General features: G+C 37.0%; 1 protein-coding gene across 7 annotated transcripts in view; it reads left to right on the top strand.

Annotated features, from left to right (window-relative positions):
- Nucleotides 1-798: 798 nt before the first annotated feature.
- LOC116358963 (uncharacterized) overlaps nt 799-9943 on the top strand; it is a 34656-nt gene continuing 25511 nt past the window's right edge. For 6 of the 7 annotated variants that reach the window (XM_031811444.1, XM_031811446.1, XM_031811445.1 and 3 more), the window contains exon 1: nt 799-906. The gene's annotated coding sequence lies outside the window, so the exon portion shown is untranslated. Of the gene's footprint in view, nt 907-6451; nt 6554-6768; nt 6805-9943 lie in introns of all 7 variants that reach the window. The other variant, XM_031811440.1, reaches the window with a different exon arrangement.

The following is a 9943-nucleotide window of genomic DNA, read 5'->3' as shown; positions in this document are numbered from 1 at the left end:
AATGGCACACTATTCTATTATAAATGGCACCCTATTCTATTATAAATGGCACCCTATTCCATTATAAATGGCACCCTATTCTATTATAAATGGCACCCTATTCCCTTATAAATGGCACCCTATTCTATTAAAAATGACACCCTATTCTATTATAAATGGCACCCTATTCCCTTATAAATGGCACCCTATTCTCTTATAAACGGCACCCTATTCTATTATAAATGGCACCCTATTCCCTTATAAATGGCACCCTATTCCCTTATAAATGGAACCCTATTCTCTTATAAATGGCACCCTATTCTCTTATAAATGGCACCCTATTCTATTATAAATGGCACCCTATTCTCTTATAAATGGCACTCTATTCTATTATAAATGGCACCCTATTCCCTTATAAATGGCACCCTATTCTCTTATAAATGGCACCCTATTCTCTTATAAATGGCACCCCATTCTCTTATAAATGGCACCCTATTCCCTTATAAATGGCACCCTATTCTCTTATAAATGGCACCCTATTTTCTTATAAATGGCACCCTATTCTATTATAAATGGCACCCTATTCTATTATAAATGGCACCCTATTCTCTTATAAATGGCACCCTATTCTCTTATAAATGGCACCCTATTCTCTTATAAATGGCACCCTATTCTATTATAAATGGCATCCTATTCTCTTATAAACGGCACCCTATTCACTTTGTAGTACACTATTTTTGACCAGAGGACATAAGGAAACATTAGTGAACTATGTAGGAGGTGCCATTTCAGTCATACAGACCTGTGTCTCCTGTTTCATCAAAGCATTGTTGACAGTCACTCTGTTCTCATTGACAGTAAAAGCAGAAGTTCACCAGTCCAACATAGACTCTGAGAACAACAAGGTTAACTTCTGTTATTAGCAAGGTAAGAATCTTTATTTTCTAAATCTCTTTATTCATGTGCACCTCACTAAAGTTAAGTAATGAGCTAAAGTACAATGTCAAGGATGTTATGTATTTAAAACATTGAGTTATTATTTAAAACGTTTTTGTTTTAAATGTACATTATTTTTAATAGAATATTCAAAGATATTCAGAACTAATACCCACCTCAGAAATATCTGTTAGATACAACAGGTAGTTCCTGTCAAGGCAGCAGCTACTCTTCTTGGGGTCCAATCACTAATACACAATTATATACAATAAAACAGTACTTCACACAACACATTATTACACACTACTCTACCACAACATATCTACAATATATTATTACACATTACTCTACCACAACATATCTAAAATACATTACTACACACTACTCTACCACAACACATCTACAATACATTACTACACACTACTCTACCACAACATATCTACAATATATTATTACCCACTACTCTACCACAACACATCTACAATATATTATTACACACTACTCTACCACAACACATCTACAATACATTACTACACACTACTCTACCACAACATATCTACAATATATTATTACCCACTACTCTACCACAACACATCTACAATATATTATTACACACTACTCTACCACAACACATCTACAATACATTACTACACACTACTCTACCACAACATATCTACAATATATTATTACCCACTACTCTACCACAACACATCTACAATATATTATTACACACTACTCTACCACAACATATCTACAATACAACACATTATTACACACTACTCTACTACAACATATCTACAATATATTATTACACATTACTCTACCACAACATATCTAAAATACAACACATTATTACACACTACTCTACTACAACACATCTACAATATATTATTACACACTACTCTACTACAACATATCTTCAATATATTATTACACATTACTCTACCACAACATATCTACAATACATTATTACACATTACTCTACCACAACATATCTACAATACAACACATTATTACCCACTACTCTACCACAACATATCTACAATACATTATTACACATTACTCTACCACAACATATCTACAATACAACACATTATTACACACTACTCTACCACAACATATCTACAATACATCACATTATTACACACTACTCTACTACAACACATCTACAACACATTAATACACACTACAATACCACAACATATCTACAATACAACACATTATTACACACTACTCTACTACAACACATCTGCAACACATTAGTACACACTACTCTACTACAACACATCTACAACACATTAGTACACACTACTCTACTACAACACATTAGTACACACTACTCTACTACAACACATTAGTACACACTACTCTACCACAACATATCTACAATACAACACATTAGTACACACTACAATACCACAACACATTAGTACACACTACAATACCACAACATATCTACAATACAACACATTAGTACACACTACAATACCACAACATATCTACAATACAACACATTAGTACACACTACAATACCACAACATATCTACAATACAACACATTAGTACACACTACAATACCACAACATATCTACAATACAACACATTAGTACACACTACAATACCACAACATATCTACAATACAACACATTAGTACACACTACAATACCACAACACATTAGTACACACTACAATACCACAACACATTAGTACACACTACAATACCACAACACATTAGTACACACTACTCTACCACAACATATCTACAATACAACACATTAGTACACACTACAATACCACAACATATCTACAATACAACACATTAGTACACACTACAATACCACAACATATCTACAATACAACACATTAGTACACACTACAATACCACAACACATTAGTACACACTACAATACCACAACACATTAGTACACACTACAATACCACAACATATCTACAATACAACACATTAGTACACACTACAATACCACAACACATTAGTACACACTACAATACTACAACACATTAGTACACACTACTCTACTACAACACATTAGTACACACTACTCTACTACAACACATTAGTACACACTACTCTACCACAACATATCTACAATACAACACATTAGTACACACTACAATACCACAACACATTAGTACACACTACAATACCACAACATATCTACAATACAACACATTAGTACACACTACAATACCACAACATATCTACAATACAACACATTAGTACACACTACAATACCACAACATATCTACAATACAACACATTAGTACACACTACAATACCACAACATATCTACAATACAACACATTAGTACACACTACAATACCACAACATATCTACAATACAACACATTAGTACACACTACAATACCACAACACATTAGTACACACTACAATACCACAACACATTAGTACACACTACAATACCACAACACATTAGTACACACTACTCTACCACAACATATCTACAATACAACACATTAGTACACACTACAATACCACAACATATCTACAATACAACACATTAGTACACACTACAATACCACAACATATCTACAATACAACACATTAGTACACACTACAATACCACAACATATCTACAATACAACACATTAGTACACACTACAATACCACAACACATTAGTACACACTACAATACCACAACACATTAGTACACACTACAATACCACAACATATCTACAATACAAAATCAATAATAGCATTTATCTGGTTTTACTGCTTGACTTAGTTACAGGACGTGGAAGAGATTTCCATGTAATCGTGGCTCTGTGTAGTACTGTGGAAGAGATTTCCATGTAATCGTGGCTCTGTGTAGTACTGTGGAAGAGATTTCCATGTAATCGTGGCTCTGTGTAGTACTGTGGAAGAGATTTCCATGTAATCGTGGCTCTGTGTAGTACTGTGTGTTTCCGTAGTCTGTCCTGGACTTCGGTATTGTGAAGAGACCTCTTGTGTCATGTCTTGTGGGGTTTGTATGGGTGTCTGAGCTGAGCACTAGTCACTTAACCAGACAGTTTGGTTATTAATTAAGCTCTGAAATGTCAATATATCAATAGTTCTCACAAAGACAAGTAGTGATGCAGTCAATCTCTCCTGGAGAGATTGACATGCATATTATTAATGTTGGCTCTCAGTGTACATTTAAGGGCCAGACGAGATGCTCTGTTCAGGGCCAATTGTAATTTGCCTACTTCCCTCTTTCATATGACTGGAAAGTATTCCAGGTGCGACCAAACTAGGGCCTGTAGAACTTGGTTTGTTTATATATAATGTCAGGAATGCAGAGCATCGCTGTATTACTCATTACAGACCTCTCCCCATCTTAGTTACCATGGCATCAATATGGTTTGACCATAAACATTTACAATCCAGGGTTAAACCAGGCAGTTTAGTCTCCACAACTTTCTCAATGTCCACATTATTCTTCACAAGATTTAGTTGACGTTTTAGGGTTTAGTGAATGGTTTGTCCCAAATAAAATGCTTTTTAGTTTTTGAAATATTTAGTTCTAGCTGATTACTTGCCCCCCATTGTAGAACTGACAGCAGCTATTTGTTAAGTGTTGCAGTGATTTCACTTGCTGTGGTAGCTGACGTGTATAATGTTGAGGCATCACCATAAATAGATACACAGGCTTCACTCAGAACCAGTGGCAGGTCATTAGTAAAGATCTAAAAGATAAGGGGTCTAATAAACTACCCTGGGAAATGTTTGACTCTACCTGGATTATGTTGGAGATGCTCCCATTAAAAAACACCCTCTGTGTTCTTTTAGACAGGTAACTCTCAATCCACAATATAGCAGGGGATATAAAGCCCTGACACATAGCTTTTTCAGCATTAGATTGTGATCCATAATACTGAAGTCTAACAAAACAACTCCCATAAGCTTTTTATGATCAATTTCATTCAGCCAATCATCAGTCATCTGTGTAAGTGCTGTACATGTTGAGTGTCTCTCCCTATTATCATACTGAAAGTCAGTTGTTAATTTGTTTACTGTGAAATACATTTGTATCTGGTCAAACACAATCTTTTCCCAAAGTTTGCAAAGGGTTGATAGCAGGCTGATTGGTCGGCTGATTGGTCAGTCATCAACGGGTGCTTTGCTATTCATGTTTGCGGAAGGATTTTTGCTTCCCTCCAGGTCTGAGGGCACACACTTTCCTGTAGCTTAGAGTAAAGAGATGGCAAATAGGTAGTAGAGGTCGTTAGAGAGAAAGTGCCACACCCTGATCTCTTTCACCTGTCTTTGTGCTTGTCTCCACCCCTCCACCTGTCTCCACAGGTGTCATCCATCTTCCCCATTATCCCCTGTGTATTTATACCTGTGTTCTCTGCTTGTCTGCTGCCAGTTTGTTTTGTTCCTCAAGCCTACCGGCGGTTTCCCCCTTGCTCCTGTCTATCTCTATAGTTCCTGTTTTCTACCTTTCCCGGTTTGGACCATTCTGACTAACCTGACCCTGAGCCTGCCTGCCGTTCTGTACCTTTCGGAGTCTGATCTGTGTAATGGATCACTGCCTGCCCTTGACCTGTCGATTTGCCCCCTGTCTATGTAATAAACTGTTGTTACTTCGACACGTCTGCTTCTGGGTCTTCTCCTGAAACGTGATATAAAGAGGAGATACAATAGGTGGTAGAGCTAGTTAGAGAATCAGAGAGGAGATACAATAGGTGGTAGAGCTGGTTAGAGAATCAGAGAGGAGATACAATAGGTAGTAGAGCTAGTTAGAGAATCAGAGAGGAGATACAATAGGTGGTAGAGCTAGTTAGAGAATCAGAGAGGAGACACAATAGGTAGTAGAGCTAGTTAGAGAATCAGAGAGGAGATACAATAGGTAGTAGAGCTAGTTAGAGAATCAGGGAGGAGACACAATAGGTAGTAGAGCTAGTTAGAGAATCAGAGAGGAGATACAATAGGTAGTAGAGCTAGTTAGAGAATCAGAGAGGAGATACAATAGGTAGTAGAGCTAGTTAGAGAATCAGAGAGGAGATACAATAGGTGGTAGAGCTGGTTAGAGATAAAGAGGAGATATAGAATCAGAGAGTAGAGAGGAGATACAATAGGTGGTAGAGCTGGTTAGAGATAAAGAGGAGATATAGAATCAGAGAGTAGAGAGGAGATACAGTAGGTAGTAGAGCTAGTTAGAGATAAAGGTGTGTGTGTGTGAGAAGAGTTCTTGCAGCGTCCCAAATGGCCCTCTGTTCACTTTGTAGTACACTATTTTTGACCAGGGCACATAAGGAAACATTTGTGAACTGTGTAGGAAATAGGATGCCATTTGAGACGTACACAACTGTGTTTCCTGTTTCATCAAAGCAATGTTGACACTTTCACTCTCTTGTCATTGACAGTAAATCAGGGTTGAATCATAGGCTAACATCTGGTGAAATAGCATAGCGCAAAGATACTAAATACACAATTCGTAATATTAAACGTTCTTGTAAATACATATATCTAACATAATTTAAAAGCATAACTTCTTCTTAATCCAACCGCAGTGTCAGATTTAAAAAATGCTTTTCGGCGAAAGATTGTGTGTCAAGTTTGGACTCTCAATTTGAGGACATGTTTCTGCATGGTGAAGATCCCATTCTCGATTGGTAAGTAATTCTCATGCCATTGTTTGAAATATTTGACATATATATATATATATATTCAGTAATGAAATGTTTGTTGTGGTGCCACATGGCTTTTCATTTGGGTGTCTGTAAATGTTATATGTATTACATCTAAACATGGAACGGAACAGAACCTCACCTTTGTGATTTACGTTCCCTACTCTAATATAATCTGTTTCTGTGTCTTTATTTCACAGTCCCTCCGATTCTGATTGGGAGCCCCCACTGCCAAGGTGCCCATCCCCGACAGGAGCTGGATCATCTAGCTGGCTTCATATAACACATTACTCTACTACAACATATCTACAACACATTATTACACACTATTCTACCACAACATATCTACAATACATTATTACACACTACTCTACTACAACACATCTACAATACAACACATTATTACCCACTACTCTACTACAACATATCTACAATACAACACATTATTACCCACTACTCTACTACAACATATCTACAATACAACACATTATTACACACTACTCTACCACAACATATCTACAATACAACACATTATTACACACTACTCTACTACAATACATTATTACACACTACTCCACCACAACATATCTACAATACAACACATTATTACACACTACTCTACTACAACACATTATTACACACTACTCTACTACAACATATCTACAATACAACACATTATTACACACTACTCTACTACAATACATTATTACACACTACTCTACTACAATACATTATTACACACTACTCTACTACAACATATCTACAATACAACACATTATTACACACTACTCTACTACAACACATTATTACACACTATTCTACTACAATACATTATAACACACTACTCTACTACAATACATTATTACACACTACTCTACCACAACATATCTACAATACAACACATTATTACACACTACTCTACCACAACATATCTACAATACAACACATTATTACACACTACTCTACTACAATACATTATTACACACTACTCTACCACAACATATCTACAATACAACACATTATTACACACTACTCTACTACAACACATTATTACACACTACTCTACTACAACATATCTACAGTACATTATTACACACTACTCTACTACAACATATCTACAATACAACACATTATTACACACTACTCTACTACAATACATTATTACACACTACTCTACTACAATACATTATTACACACTACTCTACTACAACATATCTACAATACAACACATTATTACACACTACTCTACCACAACATATCTATAATACAACACATTATTACACACTACTCTACTACAACACATTATTACACACTACTCTACTACAACATATCTACAATACAACACATTATTACACACTACTCTACCACAACATATCTATAATACAACACATTATTACACACTACTCTACTACAACATATCTACAATACATTATTACCCACTACTCTACCACAACATATCTACAATACAACACATTATTACACACTACTCTACCACAACATATCTATAATACAACACATTATTACACACTACTCTACTACAACACATCTACAATACATTATTACACACTACTCTACTACAACATATCTACAATACAACACATTATTACACACTACTCTACTACAACACATTATTACCCACTACTCTACCACAACACATTATTACACACTACTCTACTACAACATATCTACAATACAATTCATTATTACCCACTACTCTACCACAACACATTATTACCCACTACTCTACTACAACATATCTACAATACAATTCATTATTACACACTACTCTACTACAACATATCTACAATACAACACATTATTACACACTACTCTACCACAACACACTATTACACACTACTCTACCACAACACATTATTACACACTACTCTACCACAACATATCTACAATACATTATTACACACTACTCTACTACAGCATATCTACAATACAACACATTATTACACACTACTCTACTATAACATATCTACAATACAACACATTATTACACACTACTCTACTACAACATATCTACAATACATTATTACACACTACTCTACTACAACATATCTACAATACATTATTACACACTACTCTACTACAACATATCTACAATACATTATTACACACTACTCTACCACAACATATCTACAATACAACACATTATTACCCACTACTCTACCACAACACATTATAACACACTACTCTACCACAACATATCTACAATACAACACATTATTACACACTACAATACCACAACATATCTACAATACAACACATTATTACACACTACTCTACCACATCATATCTACAATACATTATTACACACTACAATACTACAACATATCTACAACACATTTTCCTTGATTATTTCCCCTAACCCTACCAACCTCCCCTAATTGGAGTAAACTAAAGGACAACAACACTTAGGCTCATACATACTTTATACATTCTATGGACACAATGTATTTTACAATAGTTATCTTTTGTTTATTTTTAGTCCCATCCTTCAGCTACCCTCAAATTTAACCATCTATCTCTGATCACCACCCAGTCCCATCCTTCAGCTAACCTCAAATTTAACCATCTATCTCTGATCACCACCCAGTCCCATCCTTCAGCTCCCCTCAACCCCTCCCATCTATTTCTGATCACCACCCAGTCCCATCCTTCAGCTACCCTCAACCCCTCCCATCTATCTCTGATCACCACCCAGTCCCATCCTTCAGCTCCCCTCAACCCCTCCCATCTATCTCTGATCACCACCCAGTCCCATCCTTCAGCTCCCCTCAAATTTAACCATCTATCTCTGATCACCACCCAGTCCCATCCTTCAGCTCCCCTCAACCCCTCCCATCTATCTCTGATCACCACCCAGTCCCATCCTTCAGCTCCCCTCAACCCCTCCCATCTATCTCTGATCACCACCCAGTCCCATCCTTCAGCTCCCCTCAACCCCTCCCATCTATCTCTGATCACCACCCAGTCCCATCCTTCAGCTCCCCTCAACCCCTCCCATCTATCTCTGATCACCACCCAGTCCCATCCTTCAGCTCCCCTCAACCCCTCCCATCTATCTCTGATCACCACCCAGTCCCATCCTTCAGCTCCCCTCAACCCCTCCCATCTATCTCTGATCACCACCCAGTCTCATCCTTCAGCTCCCCTCAACCCCTCCCATCTATCTCTGATCACCACCCAGTCCCATCCTTCAGCTCCCCTCAACCCCTCCCATCTATCTCTGATCACCACCCAGTCTCATCCTTCAGCTCCCCTCAACCCCTCCCATCTATCTCTGATCACCACCCAGTCCCATCCTTCAGCTCCCCTCAACCCCTCCCATCTATCTCTGATCACCACCCAGTCTCAACCTTCAGC

The sequence above is a fragment of the Oncorhynchus kisutch genome, unplaced genomic scaffold, assembly GCF_002021735.2.
Source record: "Oncorhynchus kisutch isolate 150728-3 unplaced genomic scaffold, Okis_V2 Okis01b-Okis20b_hom, whole genome shotgun sequence".
Classification (NCBI taxonomy): domain Eukaryota; kingdom Metazoa; phylum Chordata; class Actinopteri; order Salmoniformes; family Salmonidae; genus Oncorhynchus; species Oncorhynchus kisutch.
The sequence above is the reverse complement of the archived record's forward strand: the minus strand, read 5'-3'. Positions and strand labels throughout refer to the sequence as shown.